The sequence below is a fragment of the Mus pahari genome, chromosome 13, assembly GCF_900095145.1.
Source record: "Mus pahari chromosome 13, PAHARI_EIJ_v1.1, whole genome shotgun sequence".
NCBI classification, from domain to species: Eukaryota; Metazoa; Chordata; class Mammalia; order Rodentia; family Muridae; genus Mus; species Mus pahari.
The window spans coordinates 89,655,641-89,674,268 of NC_034602.1; the positions used below are offsets into that span (position 1 = coordinate 89,655,641).

Below are 18,628 nucleotides of genomic sequence, written 5' to 3' on the forward strand. Positions count from 1 at the left end.
GTCTTTGTTTAGCATTGCAAAATTTATATAGATGAGAATAAACAAAAATAAAATATTAGGATGGGTTTTACAACACATACAGACAACACAAAGTCCTCAAATTCAGTGTGACCACGACATTATTTATGACTCGGGTCTCTGTTGACCCTAATATGATGACTCGGTTTGTGTTGACTTTGATTTAATGACTTGGGTCTCTGTTGATTGTGACATGGTGACTTGTGTCTTTGTTGATTGTGACATGGTGACTTGGGTCTCTGTTGATTGTGACATGGTGACTCAGGTCTCTGTTGATCATGACATGGTGACTTGGGTCTCTGTTGATTGTGACATGGTGACTCAGATCTCTGTTGATTGTGACATGGTAACTTGGGTCCCTGTTGACTGTGACATGGTAACTTGGGTCTTTGTTGATTGTGACACGGTTATTCAGGTCTCTTTTGACTGTGAGGTGAGGAGGAGGAATGGGAAGATGGTCTGAATGAGGAGGTACTGAGAGGAGGGGGACTGATATTGGGATGTTATAATGAATAAATAAATAAATTTTTAAAAAGCAAAAACAAAAAACAAATCCCCCAAATAAAGATCACAAAAATTAAGTAAATTGTGTTAGTACTCAGGAATCCTCAAAAACACTCTCAAGATGAATGAATTAGTTTAGCAAAGTCAAAAGGTCAAAGTCAATACAAAAAAGGGAATATATCTTTCTATATCACTAACCCACATTTTGAGGGCAACATAAAAAAATAGTTTCAGTGACAGTATCATCAACCAGCAAACTATTAAGAAGCAAATACCTAAAAAAAACAAAAACAAACAAACAACCATAAGTCTGCTGCAGGATATTTGATTACCTTGTGAACCCCAAGACTGTATTATTTACTGGAAAACCAGTTGTGGTGCTCAGCCCTAACAATACCTTTAATCCAAGAGCTTTCTGTTTATTTTAAACAGGATTAGATAAAGTCAGCAATAGATCAACAGGGCAACCAAGCAACCAGTTGACACAGAGTGATCCTAGGAAAAACCATAGAGGCTAAGAAGTCAGGAGGACAGATAGACACACAGGAAGTAGAAAGGAAAGACATTCAGCTTAAGGAGAAGGAGAGCTTGCTTTTCCTTTTGGGATATTGGCTGAGGAGAACTGTCATCTAGGTTTTTTTCTCTGCCTCTTTAAGCTAGCAGGCATTACCATCCCAACATCTGGCTCTTGAGTCTTTATTGTTAAAATCAAACGTTTGATATTTTGTTTAGAACAAGTCCATTATATAAGTTATAAACTTTTCTGAAAGAATTTTAAAGTCCTAAGTAAATAAAAACATGTTTACAAATTCAAACACTGTCAAACTTCCTCACCATAAACAATTTAATTCTAGTCAATGGGAGTAAGTGCAAAAACTCATGGCCTGACATTACGTGGAGAGAGAGTGAGTCTCTATTGGGTTCCTTCCTTCAGATGTCAGGGAACCCCAAGGAATACAGGAAAGAAATGCTGTAGGAGTCAGAGAGGATGGAGATCACAGCCCAGGAGATCACGGCCCAGTGATTCTGCTAAACAGGGCTCATGTGGGCTCACAGAGACTGAAGCAGCAGCTCAGAGCCTGAGGGGGTCTCTGCATATTTGTTACCTTGTTACCTTGTTACATATTTGTTACATTGTTACATTGTTAGCTTTTGTTATTGTTAGACTCCTAACAGTGGGATTGGGTGTGCCTCTGACTTTTCCTCCTGTTGGGTAGTTTTGTTGGCTTAGGTGTGCCGGCTTTTGCCTTGATGTACTGCGTTCTGTTTTGTCCTGTTTGGTTGTTGTCTCTGAGAGGCCTGAATTTTTCTGAAGGGAAACAGAGGGGGAAGTGGAGGAGGGGGAGAGAAGAGATAGGAGGTGGGAGGGAGCTGGGAGGAGGGAAGGGAGGGAAACTGTGGTCCAGGATGTATTGTATGAAAGAAGAATCTATTTTCAATTTTTTAAAAAGAAAGACAACAGAAGATAACAAGGAAAACTGCAAATCTAAAGTATGAAGGATCTGAAAGAGCCAAAATAATTAGAAAAGAACATCCAATTAAGAATTTTTTTAGTCCCTAACTTTGTGGCTTACCAAAAATTTAAAATAATGAAACCCCATCATAATGTTATGAAGACACATGCACTGCTAGTGGCTTGGCTAGGCAACTCCAAAAAATAGTTCTAGGCTTGTCTAGATACAAAAGTTTTCATAAAATTGTTAAATCTAATTGGGAAAGAAACGTGGTTTCAATACATGGAGCTGGAACAAATGGTCAGTGTATGGGAAGGCATGCACAGCTTCCACACCATAGCCAAACCCAATTTAGCCAGTGGTACAGTTCAATTTTGTCCAGTTTATGGAATCTAGCGTCACTTGGGAAGAGGGGATCCTCAGTTGGAGATTGTCTCCTTCAGATTGACCTGCAGTCATGTCTGTGGCGGGGCACTTTCGTAATGATTGATATGAGAGTGTCCAGCCCCCTGTGGGTGGGGCCTCCTCTGGGCAGGTGGTCCTGGGTTGTATAAGGAAACAGGCTGAGCAAGCCCTGGGATAAGGCAATGAGAAGCTTCCCCTCGTCATAGTGATTCTTGGGTCTCTACTCCTGCTTCAGCTCCTGCCTTACCTTCCCTCAATGCTGAAGTGTGACGGCGGGAAATAATTGTTAGCCAAGTAAACCCTTTCCTCCCCAAGTTGGTTTTGGGGATAGTGATTTGTCGTAACAACAAAATGCAAAGTCGAAAAAGAAAATCAGATCTTCACAAGGAAGATAATGCCACAGAGCTTTTGGAATCACAGAGAATATATTGTCATTGTGAGGCATTGATGTCTTAGTGTGCACAGAAGAGGCCCACTGATCTTTAAAGGAAACAACGGGCAAATTAAGCTGTCAGAATTAAAATGATATCTTTAGTAAAGGATGATGTTATAAAATAAGTGAATGAATCATCATTTGGGACAGCATAATTGCCTCATGTATATCTGATATTAGACTCCTTTCTGGGATTTGTAAGTAGTATCTGTAACTTAATAGTAATGAAGACAAGCAATACAATAACAATAAAAGACATGAACGTATACTTTAAAATGAAGATGTAGGGTATAAACAATGAATAAGTTATTAAAGATCATTAGTAATCAGAGAAAAGGCCTTGTGTGTGTGGCCTCACACCTGTGGTCACGTAAGTACTAATCATCATAAGTTATTCTTTTTTTTGAAAGAAGGAGATTCAGTTTAGGAGGAGGACATGGTGGGGACTCTAGCAAGTAGAGGCTGATATGGCCTTATTTCATTGTATGCATTGTGAGATACAACTTAGTAACATGGCTAAAATTAAAAAAAATCTTCATAGCAGAAATGACTTATAAAAAGAAATCTGTATACTACTGATGAGAATGCAAGATAGTGCAGTACAAAGTATCTTGTGACAGTTTATTACAAAGTTAAGTGTATATGTACCTTGTAGCCTAAGAAATGTATTTCAAATATTTATTAATTAAAAATCATCCTCAAAACATGTGCATAACAGCTGAAACTAGAAACATTTAAATAATGAACACTAATGGGAGGTTGAGTAAATATCAGAATAATTAACCCAGCAATAAAAAAACAAAACTACTGATCCACACAACAGCCATCTGATCTACAGGTGACTTGGGAATGATAAAAAGTGAACCACAGATGGCTGCATGTTATGGGGTTCTATATTTGTGAAGTGCAAGCATTGGCATAGCTCACGTACCATGGTAGAAATTAGAGTGGAGACTGACTTGGATATTGGAGTATGACCAGCAGAGGGTGTAGGCTTCAGTTTTTCAAAACCTGCTTTAGTAAGGGTTCTCAAGTGCATCCCCTTCTAACCCACTGTCCCAAGATAGAGGAGAAAAGGTGGTAAACAGGTGTCTTAGGCAGGGTTTCTGTTCCTGCACAACATCAGGACCAAGAAGCAAGTTTGGGAGAAAGGGTTTATTCAGCTTATACTTCAACATTGATGTTCATCACCAAAGGAAGTCAGGACAGGAACTCAAACAGAGCAGGAACCTGGAGGCAGGAACTGATGCAGAGGCCATGGAGGGGTGCTGCTTACTGGCTTGCTTCCCCTGGCTTGCTCAGCTTGCTTTCTTATAGGACCCAGGACTACCAGCCCAGGGATGGCACCACCCACAGTGGGCCCTCCCACCCTTGATCACTAATTGAGAAAATGTTTGCAGCTGGATCTCATGGAGGCATTTCCTCAAGGGAGGCTCCTTCCTCTGTGACAACTCCAGCCTGTGTCAAGTTGACACAAAACCAGCCAGTACAATAGGACAAGGGGATGTGAACCTCTTTAGAAGTAGCTCTTTGGGGCGATTCCAATCTCTGTTTGTCAGAATACCAGCAGTCCAGTTCAGTAGTGTCAGGATACCAAGAATCCAGTTCAAAAGTGTCACCAAACACAAATAAGCTATGGTGGTGGCATGATCCAGCAGAAACTGCTAGGTCTTGGCCAAATCTGCACATGTCAGTGGGAGCAGCCAGGTCCAGCTGGAATGCCAGGAGTTCTCTGCCATGCCTCTCTTAATGAAGTGAAGATCAGCAAAGACACAAGACCAACGAAGAGTCCCCAGCTAGCTATGCAAGAATGCCATCACTGTCCATTGAGTCCCACTTATACTCTCTCTAAATATCATGTGTCCTCTCACGGACTTGCCTCAGCAAAACGTCACACAAGTCTGCATCACAGGACGTAACCAGAAACTTCCATGTCAAGGGACTATGCGTTACCTGTCTTGTTGCTTACAAAGAAATAACTGAGTGAAGAAAAAGTTTATTTTGGCTCACAGTCCTAGGCTATGGTTCCACAAAGTAGGAAACCATAGCAACAGGAGCTTGAGGCCACTGTTCACACTGTCTTCATGGCTAGGAAGGGATGGATGTGCATGCTGTTCAGCATTCAATTGCTTTTGTCTGGCATTCAGGACATGACTTCCTACATCTACTTCCTAGTCTAGAAAATCCCTCCAAAGCATTCCCAGAGATTTGTCTCCACGATGATTCTAAATTCTGTCCCAAGGACACACTTAAGCACCACACAGGGTGTGTGGGCAGGTCCTTGTATTGGTGGAAATGTTGTGAATCAAAATTGGGATGTCCCAGAGATGCCACAGTTTTTGGAGCATCTTGAACTCTGGATTGTCTTTATAATTATCATCCTGGCCAGGCAGTGATGGTGCATGCCTTTAATCCCACCACTTGGGAGACAGAGGCAGTCAGATTTCTGAGTTCAAGGCCAGCCTGGTCTACAGAGTGAGTTCCAGGACAGCCATGGCTCTATAGAGAAACCCTGTTTCAAACAAAACAAAATAATAATAATAATAATAGTTATTATTATTATTATTATCATCATCATCATCCTGGGATGCGAAGATAACATCATTTTTGGCATGAAGAGAAGGTCATCACTAAACAATGACACAATCACAAGGAATGATGGATAGTGGGAAAGAGAAGGTTCTTCAGAGAGATGAACTTTTCTCTCACTGAATGCTAAGGATAAAATGGATGCTAGCTAGGAGAGTGTTCTAGGAGAGAGGTTTAAGCAACATAGGTAGAAGATGGAACTGACAAAGGCCTTGAGAAATGGCAGGCACAAGGCACATTCAGAAGACCAGCCGTTGTGGCTGGCTATCTACTGAGGGGTAAACCAGTAGGATAGTTTGTATATGGGCTATGCAAGATCACAGTTTGTATGTGGGCTATGCAAGATCACATTAGTTATGTGGGCTTATTTTCCTAAGGTTACTAATAAGTATTGCAAGTATCTTACAGGAGGCTGAGATGGCTGGGAGCATTTTGAAATGTGACTGTAAAATGGCCAACAATGGAGGAATGGAAATCACCTGAGAGGTTACTGCTGTGGCCTGGGATCATGGTGTAAACTTGGGTTCGGACAAAGATGATGGGCAAGGAGAGATCCCGGGGATAAGTCCAGCAGAACCTCTTCCTGCATGAGATCAAAGGTGTGGTGGCTTGAATATGCTTGGCCCAGGGAATGGCACTATTAGCAGGCGTGGCCCTGTTGGAGTAGGTGTGTCATTGTGTGTTGGGGGGGGGCTATAAGATCCTCATCCTAGCTGCCTGGAAGTCAATCTTCCACTAGCAGCCTCCAGATGAAGATGTAGAACTCTCAGCTCCTCCTGCACCATGCCTGCCTGGAAGCTGCCATGTTCCCACCTTGATGATAATGGACTGAGCCTCTGAACCTGTAAGCCAGTCCCAATTAAATGTTGTCCTTGTAAGAGTTGCCTTGGTCATGGTGTCTGTTCACAGCAATAGAATCGTAACTAAGACAAAAGGTAGTGGTGAAGACAAACCAGGAGGTATGTAATACCAGCCGCTAAGACTCATCAGACAAGAAAGCAAACTGTAAGAGCAAAAAGGAGCTGATTGTTGAGCAGATATGGATTGGTGTGCCTTTGAGACCTCTAAGTGGATATTGATTGAGTAGTTGGAATGCACAAAAATGATCTGGCTGGAAATGTATTTACTGGAAATTTGGGAGTCATTCACTTTTGCTAATGAAGCATTTCTGATGTCATTCAGGAAGTGATTAAAGCCAGAGAAGAGTCTGAGGCCAAGCACTGAGAAACCCCAAAACACTGCGAGCTGGCAAAGGAGAGAGGGGACTGCTAGAGAAATCAGAGTGGCAGGTGGAAGCTGGCACACAAGTCAGGGCAGAAGACAATTGCAGGAATGGAGAAATGGTCACCAAGGTCTAACGCCGCTGCTTGGTTCAGTAAGAGAACTAGAAGATGCCTATTCTACTTACAGAACAAGAGATGGCCACAGAAATTAAAATAAAGAGAAAGACCCTGGATTCACGAAATCCTCTGTAACTGTGAGGCATGCACCCTTTTCTGAAAACATGATGTGTAGATTCCATAGTATGATCCTACAAGAGTCACAGACCTGTAATATCCAAAATGAATTCAAGACCACCCAGTACCTTCCCCTCTTGAAAAGAACTTTCCAAACTGTCCTAGCAGGCCAAGTGCAGAGCCAGATAAGGAAGCTGGGTGACTAAACAAATGCAAAAACATAGTTTTAGTGGTCAAAATGATTAAGCTTGCAACTACCAAAACAATATTAGCTGTTCTCAGAGAAATAACCATAACAAGATTAGCAATCCATAAGTTCAAAATGTACTATTACTTTGCTGACCAAATCATAATAACCCACCATAGGGGCAAGCAAAGTGAGTCACTAGGCCAAAGAATTACTTAGTTACTATAGAAACCAACCAAAGCCTGAAAGGGTTACTTGCGACACCAATGAGAAACCTGTTACCCAATTCTGCCCCTTACAAAGGTATAAAAAGTGTGCTCTTTCTTTGTTCTGGGTCTCTCCTCTGGCCTGTGTGGTGAGAGGGGAGTCCCCAACATGTTGGATCAATAAAAATCCTCATGCGTTTTGCAGCAATGGTGGTGGTCTCTGTGGTCCTTGTGAGTAAGGAACCTTTGACGAACTCCAACAACCTGCTTGCCACGCCTAGCATGTATGTACGTATGTGTGCAGGTGGGAGTCCATTTTCAGACTCTGGCATCTACAGATCCTTGCTGAAGAATATTGATTTTTATTCCATCTTTCTCACATGACCAAGGAAAGAACATAAAGACAGTTTTGCTTTTGTTATTGATCAACAGAATACAGAAATTCTGCTAATATTTCATAGACCATTTGAAATTGGCAAAGCAGTGTTGAAGATATGCTTAGAATCACTGAATTTATATGCTTTGACTGGTTTGTGAAATAGGCAGCTGGGTGGGGCAAGTACAAAGCTGGCTGAGAGAGAACTTCGTAAATCAAACTCTCATAAAATAATAAGCAATCTCTATTATATGTACGTCATGTGAAGGGATACAAAAGGTCGGGAGGCTCTCTCGGTGTCATAATTGGTAGACAGGTACAAGGCAGAAGGAAAGACACGGTTCTCATGCATCAGAGGAAAGTTCCAGAACATTCAGTCCTTCCAACCTTGAGCACACTGCCAACGAAAACAAAGCTCCCTGTATCGGTTGACTGATAGTGGCTGAAAAGCTATGGCTTTTCTGTTTTACTTCATTTGGCTTCATTTTGGTAAGCAGAGCAAAATAAGTCTATACACATCACTAGCTGAGTGTTAACCAGTGGGTGGTCAGATGGGAGTTAACTAAGGAACAAACTGTGTGGAGACTTCAGCGTTGCCCCTGATATTCTGTGACTTGGTAGTTCTCAGGCAAATGCATTTGTGTTTCTGTCGGAGGGGAGATGCAAAATTCATTCATTTTTTTTCTCAATAGTAGATAGATTTTCTTCTTCGTCTGTGTGTCGGTGGACACATAGCTCAGCACTCAGAGTCTAAACTGCTAACGTGCACTAGTTCTCCTACAGAGACACATTTTCATTAACGTCTCTTAACACTACAGCTGTGTTGCCTGGAACTTTATCATGAAATTCTCTCTTTTCACTCAAATATGGAGATCCTTCCTCACTGAAGATGTTTGGGGTATTGCTTCTGATTCTGCAAAATGAAATATATTCTACGTTTGACAAGGGGCGATAAAGTCGTTCAAGCCTTTGGCTTTCTCTCTGTTCACGGTGAGGAGCCCACAGCACTGTGGCGGTGGGGGTGAAGTCACAGAAGACCTTCCCCATCTGTGGGACTCTCCTTGCCTCTGCCATTCAGAAGGAAAGCAGTTAAGGAGAAGCACAGAGACTATGGTAAGGAAAAAAATCTCATACAGCAGGGACTCTGAGATCACAGAAAATAATACAGGTTCCTTAAAAATTGAGGTATTGTTTTCAGGGAAAAAAGGTTTAAAATACTTGAGAAGATGAAAGGAATTTAGATATAATTTTATTAATGTATAGGGACTTTTGTTATATGTTAAAGTTTATTAAACCTTTCACTTTTTTTAAATGTATATAGGCATTTTGCCTGCAAGTATGTCTGTGCACCACATCCGTGCAATGCTGGAGGAGGCCAGAAGAGGGCATCAGACTGTGGGGAACTGGAGTTGTGAGCTATGGTGTGGATGCTGGAGAGCAAGCCCAGGGCTCAGGAAGCGCTGACAGAGCTTTTAACCACTGAGCTCCGGCTCCAGGCTGTATTATGTTTTAAAGCATGGGTTTTGACTGTGAAGCATCAGGTCATTTTCTTTAGCAGTTTGTTCCCCTTCTTTGGAGTCCCACGAGGGAACTATTTCAACAATACCATGAGGTCAGCGCTTGGAATATTCCCCGGAACCCAGTTTGCTGGTGGTGCTATCCTCCCGTTAGTCCTTCACTGCGCTTGTCCTCTGTGAGCCTTGACTATTTGGAGGCAGGAACACTGTCCTTAGAGATGAAGGGTTTTCTGCCAAAGAGCTTATTACACAATTCCACTCCAAACTCTGGAGACAGGCATTCCCAATCTGGTTTTAGAACTGACAGGATTGTTGAAAAACAGAGTGTAGACATTTTGGCTTGGTCAGCATTAGGTGGCATCCTGACCTCATTTGCCTTACTTTAGCACTGAAAGCCTAATGTCGTTGAAAAGCCCCCAAGGACAAGAAAGGTGAGAAGGCAGTGATGGTGACCTTGGGCTCTCGGGGACTCTATTAAGGTGTGTGGGGGTTGAATGGAGAGTACCGAGTATATGGCGAAGTTCGGGTCTATTGTCGTATCTGTTCTGTGCGGCAGTCACTGTTAACGTCAATAGAACCCTAGCAGTATAGACACAAAGCAGCCCAGAATAAAGTCTCTGTTTGTTAATTCCTCTTCTGGAATTATCTATGTGTGATCACTTGATGAAGGACTAGCCAAAGGGACCAGATGGCAATATGAAGAACTACTAGGATATTACTCCTTTTGCCTATGGACTGTGCACTCTCAGAACACTCAGTTTTCTCTCCCATCCAAAAGACTGCTTTGTATTTCTTTCATTTTCTACCAGGGACTTTTTTAAAATTACAACTTGAACAGTAAACTAAGTGCACACGCGCGTGAGCACCCCCCCCCCACACACACACACATACACACGAACAGGGGAGGAATGATCACTGCTTCAGAACTTTCCTCCCTCAACCAAAAGGAAAAAGAAATAAAAGATACCTTTTCCATAGCAAAAGTATAGAACCTTGCTTTTGTAGATACAGTTACTGCATGAAATGTACTCAGTTTTCTAGACTTCTATACTGGCTTGTTTTACTTTTCTCTACTTGGCTCAAAATGGATCAATCAACAATATTGAATGAATCTACTCATGGTCTATGGCACACAATTTGAAAAGTATTCACTGGGTTCTTCTCAAAAGGGAAGGTCAAGGAAGAATATCCACAGTATTTTCCAGCAAAGGGCTGGGTAAGATAATAATGACTGCTCACTCTGTTCATGGAGGTAAAACTACGTCTTCCTTGCCAACGTGAAGTGGAGGCTGGGGTTCATCTGCTTTTGTGTTTTATACACTGTTGTTATGTTGATCTGGTCCCCAATGTTGCTCTAGCTTAGACTATCCCCTATAGCAAGCAGCTTTATTAGAGTACATGACTCAAAAATCTGTATTGTTCAAAACCAAACTGATTGAAATGAACAAAGTCTGAGGTGGGTGTGGTGATATGTGGTTGTCATCCAAAGAGGTGGAGGCAAGAGGATCAAGGGTTCAAGGCTAGGGAGGAACTGGAGAGATGGCTTAGTGCAAGGCTAAGAACACTGGCTGCTCTTCCACAGGACCCAGGTTCAATTCCAAGAACCTACATGGTAGGTCACAGCCATGTGGAACTCCAGCTGCAGAGGAAACAATGCACTCTTCTGGCCTCTGAGAGCACCAGACAGACGTGTGACACACACACACACACACACACACACACACACACACGTAAACAACACACACACACAGAGGGAGGGAGGGGGAGAGAGAGAGAGAGAGAGAGAGAGAGAGAGAGAGAGAGAGAAAAAAAAAGACATGCTTCTAAATCTAAATATTAAAGAGTTCAATGTCACAATGGCAAANGAGAGAGAGAGAGAGAGAGAGAGAGAGAGAGAGAGAGAGAGAGAATAAACAAGACAAAATTCTAAAACTAAATATTAAAGAGTTCAATGTCACAATGGCAAATACATAAAGGAAGAGAGATACAAAGAACCGAACGTCTGCCCCTAAACATGCCTCACATGGGTATGTATGGTCTGAATATTTGTGTCCCTGAGTTCGTGTGCTAGAGCACAATCTCTCTGCAGTGTGATGTATCTGCAAGTGAGAGTGGGGAGTGGGTGGGTCAGAGAGACAGAGCCCTCTAGTATGCACTTCGTAACTTCAGCCATCCAGTCTATGGTGTCCTGCTCAAACAGCCCACTGGCTGAGACACACATTGAGGTCTCAGTATCTGTCTTTAAGTGGTATGGGCGTCAGTTACTATAGAAACCACAATCCCTTCCTTGCTATAGCTTTGTTGTCCTCCAAGCCCATTCCTCTACCAGGTTGTTATAGGAGCTGATCTACATTTAAAGTATGTGTTCTTCCCTTCTTCCATCTCCAGGATCCTCTAAAGGAGGAAGCTTGGGCAGAGAAGACAGCCTTTGCCTGGAGGGAAGGAAGTCACCATCCATGTTACTTTCAGTAGAATGCAACAGATCCAATTCAACAATATTTCTAGGAATAGATTTTGACCATATTATTCTTGACAAGGTAGTCAACCAACTTTGCATTTTATAATATGATACATTATACAGATTCTATAAACTCTTTCAAGAGTAGTTCATTTAAATGAGCCATTTTAATGGCTCGAAGATTAATTTCCAAGTAAAGAGAAATTGGATTGCCCCAATTGTGTGTAATATTTGGCAGGAAGTTAGCTAGCTTCCGAACGCAAAGAAAAGTAAGCAACTAAGAAACCCCTGACCAGAAACCTCTTAGATGCACTGAAGCCTCTTAGATGCACTGAAGCACATTTATACATTCAGTGCTTAGTAACTGTAATTTATTTTGATCTCTTTTTCTGTTTTCAGAGAGGGTCTCAAAATGTAGCCCTTTGCCTACCTTTGACAGCCTTTCTGTGTACACAAGACTGGCCTTGAACTCATAGAGATATGACTACCTTTGTCTCCCAAATGCTGGAAATAAAGTTGTGTATCACCATGTCCAGTTCTTTATATTTTTCTTATATCAGTGTTTGGCTATTATAAATATATCTCATATTTTCATTAACTTATTATATAATATATAATATATATATATATATATATATATATATATATATATATATATAGAGAGAGAGAGAGAGAGAGAGAGAGAGAGAGAACATTTACTGAGCAGAAATCAATAAATCCCATGTTTCACATGCTAGAGGAATTTGTGTTTTAAGTTTTCATAGCATACCACAGACTAGAGCCAGATGTCACATAGGAATTACGTATGTTGTCCTAAGTACCATTTCTTCTTCCATCAAGGCTTGGGGATGTGAAATGACCCAGTGTTGGAAGCTCTCTTGGGAAAGGCTGGGAGTGATTCTTGACAGTGAGGTACGAATAGAGAAAAGCAATATAACAGAAGGTTTTATAAATGTTCTCCTCTGCTACATTTCCTTGGGGCCCAAGTAGCTAGAAAGTAAGACAAGGCTTTGCTGGTGTCTCATGAGAAAAGATGAGCCTGCTGCTAAAGAAATGCTTGACGAGAAAGAAGAGACTGTGAGCTTCATACATAGTATCTGGTCTAGGTTTCCAGGAGAAAAATTCTCACAGTCAACCCACCATAAAATTGTACTCACTAATAAGTGGATATTGGCACAAAAAGTACAGAATACCCAGGATACAGTCTACAGATCTCAAGAAAGTTAACAGGCAGAAGGGCCCGAGTGGGGATGCTTCAATTCCACCTGGGAGGGAGAAGAAAATAATCACAGGAGGCAGAGGGAGGGAGGGAGAGAGAGGGGAGGGGGACATGATCAGGTCTGGGGGGAGGAGAGGAGAGAAGCCCTGAGGGCCAGCAGAGTGAATAGAAATATGCAACCTGGGTGGTTGGAAGTGGGGAGACCTTCTAGAAAGTACCAGAGACCTGGGAGGTCAGGACTCAAAGGGAAGGACCTTAGCCAAAAGGCCCAACAGTGGGGAGAGGAAGCTCATAGAGTCGACCTCTGGTAGACAGACAGGGCATCAAGTGGAGGGATGGGGTTGCCATCCCACAGTCAAAAACTCTGACCCAGAATTGTTCCTGTCTAAAAGAACTGCAGGGACAAAAATGGAGAAGATACTGAAGGAAAGGAGGTCCGGTGACAGGCCCAACTTGGGATCCAGCTCAAGGGGAGGTATGACACTATTACTGATGTTATGGTGTGCTTACAGACAGGAGCCTAGCACGGCTGCCCTCCGAGAGGCCCAACAAGCAGCTGAAAGAGTCAGATGCAGATATACCCAAACAATGGACTGAAATCAAGGACTTCTGTGGTTGAATTAGGGAAATGCTGGAAGAAGCTGAGAAGAGCGACCCCATATGAAGACCGACAGTCTCAACTAAGCCTGACCCCTGAGATTTCTGATACTGAGCCACTAACCAGGCAGCAAGAAAGAGCTGGCCCAAGGCCCCCAACACACATACAGCCAAGGACTGCCCTGGTCTTATCTTCCTGAGAGAAGATGTGCCTAACCCTCGAGAGACATGAGACTCCAGGGAGTGGGAGACCTGGTGGGAGGGTTGGGGAGACATCCATTTGGAGACCAGAGAGGAGGAATGGGATGAAGCACTGTGGAGTGGGGGGAACTGGAAGGGGGCAACAGCTGGATTGTAAAAAAAAAATAATAATAATTTTTTTAGAAAAGTTGTAATTGGTCATGAAAAGCTTATATTTGTTTAGCCAATGCTTTAGATTTTTTTAGTTTAAGAACTCTACTCTTTTTAAATCTATCACAAGTACATGAGACACAGTGGTATTCACCATTAACTATTTCTGCATTTTAGATGTAGCCACCATGAGAGCAAGAAAGTGTGGGAGAAAGATTGCTAGAAGTAAAGACATATACAAATCCACATGTACTTATATTTAATATATGTGTGACAGTGAGATTTAATAGTTGCTGGCATTTACTCTGAAGTTTTTCTTACTCTAAAGGACTGAGGTTTATTTTCAAAATGATTTATCCTCATGGCTCATACTAATATTTCAACTTTAAAATGTTGCTTCATACAGCTGTAGCTTTACCCATATGCCACAGGAAAACAAACCTTTTTAATATATGAAGGGTGTCAATGTAGGTCATGTGATTTGTAATGCTTTTGCTTAAATATTGATTTTTTTCCAAATCCAATTTTTATTGATTTTGCTTAAATATTAATCATTTCTAATGACAGCTTAAAAAATAGGCTGAGCCCCAGGAACGCTCCTGCCATCCACTCCTGTTAGAAATAGAGTACATTTTAGTATGCTACAAATTAAGTCAAACAAAAACATACTGCTTTTTCATTTCAGGGTTTAATGTCATGAATCAAAAGGTTGGTTTGTGTGAATCCAGGAATTGGTGCAGGGTGTGTAGCATGGCTGTGTAGTGCCCCTTAACTGTGAAGTGTGGCTGTGTAATGTGTAGTGTCGCCCCAAAAGGCAACAGCACCCGTGTCTCCAGATGGTTTACCTCCATCTAGCTGCTGTGACTGCTTTAGAAGCCATTCCTAGACTATGGGTCAGAGCGTCGTAGACTTAGGGCTGATAGGGCACAGCTTAAGCATGCGGCCAACAAGTCACAAACCATCAGCAATTACAGTGGATCTGGCTTCTTCCTCTCTTAAAAGGGTAGGAAATGCCTTGAACTTCTGGGAAGTAGACAATGCTCTGCTTCCTTGCATTGGCTAATGACTGTATTTTTGACTGAGAGACCAGTGTCTCTGAAGGAGAGATAGCCTTGGTTATAAACCGGAGGATCTAGTAGGTCGTGTTATCATTTTGTTTTAATGCTAGGGACTTTAAATTTCCTCCCTGATTTCTTCACCTATGCAAGGGTCTTCCCAAAGTGCATAGTTTAAGTTGCAAGTTTGTGGGCAGCTTTTATTGTTTCTCTTGCTGTTCATTTTTTTTTTTTTAATTCCACTATGGTCTGATGAGATACAATGAATTTTTTTTTAATCTGCTAAGGCTTTGTTTGTGTCTGTCATGTGGTAAATTTTAGAAAAAATTCTAAGGGAGACAGAATATTATACATTCCCCATCTATTAGGTGGATTCACTATTCTTATATTGAACCATGATAAACTTTCTTTAGGACTCCTTGAGAAGTCAAACCCTGCAAGAGTGGGGGGTGGGGGGACTGGAGAACTGTGGAGAAAGGGTGTGGAGGAAGTAGTGTGCACCAAGCTTCAACATCAAGAACAAGTTCTTGGTGTTTGGAGGCAGTCTGCTCTGCGTATGACTGTTCCATGAATTTACAGAACTTCACTTTTATTACAGACCTGATTTAACCAAACCCAGGTTCCAGTTCAAGCTCTTCTACACCAGCACTGTGCACTGCCAGGAAAGCCTTCACTTAAGTTTTCCCACTCAGAAAAAAAGTCAAATCTAATCTAAAATCAGCCATCCTGGAATATAGGTCAGCAGAGTGGGCAGTGCATTCAAAATGCTGGCCAATGTGTATCTAGTTTCAAAACATTTTCACCCTCCAAAAAGAACCCCACAGCAGAACAGCTGCACCCTATTGTCTTCCTGGACTCAGTGGCATACTTTCCAATCTTAAAGGCTTACCTGTTCTGAACGTTCACATGCAACCACACTCCTGGCCTTGTATGCACATTTAACTTCTTGGACTTCTTTTTGATGCTTGGGTCCTCCACCACATTGGCAATTTAACATGTGCCTTTTTGGATCATTGTATGAATCTAATGATATTATTGATATAAAATACCCTTTCTGTTTGTTGTTGTTTTGACTTGATGCAAGAAAGAGTTATCTGTGAAGAGGATCCTCAACTGAGAAAATGCTTCCATACAGATTGCCTGTATGCGTTTTCTTGATAAATGAATGATGTGGGTGGGCCTAGCCCATGGAGGAGCATTGTCATCCCTGGGTGGTGGTCCTGAGTTGTATATGAAAACAGGGTGAGCAAGCCATGGGGAGCAAGCCAGTAAGCAGCATCCCTCCACTGCCTCTGCATCAGCTCCTGCCTCCAGGTTGTAGTCTGGAAGGCATCTCTTAACTTCCTTTCAGGATGCATGTGGCCTGAATACATAAGGTGAAACAAACTCTGTTTTTCCCCAAGTTGCTTTAGGTTACAGTGTTTTGTACCAGTAATAAAAAGCCTAAGACAATATCCCAAACACGAACCCTGCAATACTGTCAACTGTCAAGTACTTTCTCCTTGACTGTTTGGTTTTAAGTCACTGATCCTTGAATGTAGGTATTACACTAATCAGTGGGGATTTACTTAGCATAAAGCCCTCACTCCCCTCACTGATGAGCTCCTCTAGCGCCTTGTTGGTGTAGGGCTTTCCTGGGACTTTGGTCTTGGACTTCAATGCTGCCCTTTGCTCTCACCTCGTCTCCCGCCTTCTTCTCTAAACACAGTGACACTTCCATCTATTCGGTGGGTCCTGGAAATTCCCTTTTCATATCTGTGAAAACAGCATGCTGACAAGCTTCGTCTTGGCACGACACAGCATGTGAGGCTCTATGTCACATCCAAGCAACTTTGTTCATAGTTAATTTGTCAAATTCTTTGAGAGAACAGACATGGTGTTCCCTACTGAGCAATCGGCACAGCTGTGAGGCTCGGCACTAGCCAAACAGAACCCTGTGGGAAATGTGTATTCAAGATCCAGGGACAGCAATCATGGCTGAGTCCCTGAAAGTTTACTGCCCTCACATTGGGGACTTAGCCTGCCCAGGAGCCCCTGCTGCCAACAAGCTTAGGAACATAAATGGGCTGTCTATGAAGGGGTAAACTCACAAAGACATCTGCATTTGACACTATAATCTCGTCCTGCTTTCACTGTCTCTCTGCTCAATGTCATCTTCTCTTTCTTTTCTCCTCTCTGTGTCTCTGTGTCTCTCTCACCGCTCTCTATCTCTCTCTCTTTCAGTCTCTCTCTGGATCTCTCTGTCTCTCCTCCTCCACTTTCTCCTCCTTCTCTCCCCTCCCCTTCGGTCATTCTAATATTCCCCTTCCATCTTCCTAGCTGCTTTGATCTTTGTGTGGTGCCCCTTTGACCATCAAGCGACGGAGGCTGGCCCCCTGACAAGCCATTACGAAGGGAGCTGGGCTTTGAAAAGAAATAAACTTTAGACAGCACTGGTGTGAGCCAGCACACTCCATAAGCCTCTACCTTGACCTGGGCAGGCGGTGGGTGGGCAATAGCCAGTGTGTACACAGTCTTCAGCAAGCACTCCTGATGAAGTTCCCCCAGCTGAGATGATCAAAGGCTGCTTTTCCCAAAGAAAGCAAATCTAGTGATTATGAAAGACAGCCTGGCATTTCATGGTTAGGATCATGGGTCTTACAATATCCCTAGTAGTCCAGGAGCTGGTCTTGGCCATCATGGGTAGGAAAGCAAGTACAGACCCATGGAGACTGGATATAGAAATTCAAGGCAGTGAGCCTAGTGGGATGGTTCACAGAATTAGTGTCTTCTGCTTCAGTTTAGTGTGCTGGTAGGTGGCTCTCTAAGGCTAATGTGCTCATGGTAGAAAAGAGGCTTCTCGTGGGAAGCAAATGAACATTACAGAATTCCCCTTCATGATTCCAGCTCTGTAGAATTCTGCTACAATTTTTCAGTATGCCTACTATGTTAGTCTCACTGAGCTCTGCAGAGATGCTGTATAGAGAAGGTAGATTCTGGTAACTTCTAATGAAATCTCTCAGTGTGAATCTTCACATTGTGCCCAAGTGTGGTAAGCTCTCTGTTAAGTCTGTCTGTTACCCTCTTTGTTTCTGACATGTGAGTTGCCATTTGGGAAAAACAGATTATAAATGGAAACCAGCATGGTCAAACTGGCCAGAAAGCCAGGAGACAAAACTTGACTAGAGCATCTCTGATCCCAAAGACTGTAGTCCTTGCTATCTGCACAGCAAAGGTCAACATCATGTTTAATGGCCCACTCCTATCACGGACAGCTCAGGACTCATTCATTCAACAGATGTAGGCTGGGTAAGTACATGCACATCTCTATGGGAAACGGACCAGAATGCCCACTTCCTTGGGGACATCACAGTCTAGAGATAAGAACAAGTCTCACAGACTTAAGAGGAACCAGTGTGGGGAAGATGGAAAGGCTGTGAGACTGAGTTTTATTTCCAACTGGAGTATAGGAAAGGTTTGGTGCTGAGCTGGTAACTAGTGATTGCCTTGGAGATGGGAGGTTTCAGAAGTGTGGACAAGATGCAGACTGGGGAGTGCGGGGGCAGAGGAAGATATTCTAATGAGAGCTCACGTCCCTGACTGTATAACCACACAGATTAGGGCTAACATGTAAGCAGTTCAGACATGTTAGTTACAAGGGAGAAAAAAAAGATGCTGGGGTACTAAGCCAGAGGTTACAAATGAAAGATCGAAATGAGGGGTTTCCCCTTTCCTTTCCTTTCCTTTCCTTTCCTTTCCTTTCCTTTCCTTTCCTTTCCTTTCCTTTCCTTTCCTTTCCTTTCCTTTCCTTTCCTTCCCTTCC

The 18,628-nt window shown here is 42.5% G+C and overlaps 1 long non-coding RNA gene across 1 annotated transcript; it reads left to right on the forward strand.

Moving 5' to 3' along the window:
- The first annotated feature begins 8,139 nt into the window (after nt 1–8,139).
- LOC110330255 lies at nt 8,140–12,132 on the forward strand. The gene is made up of 3 exons (XR_002380952.1): nt 8,140–8,742; nt 9,533–9,625; nt 11,535–12,132. It is a non-coding gene; the product is annotated as an uncharacterized LOC110330255 (long non-coding RNA).
- Nucleotides 12,133–18,628: the final 6,496 nt, after the last annotated feature.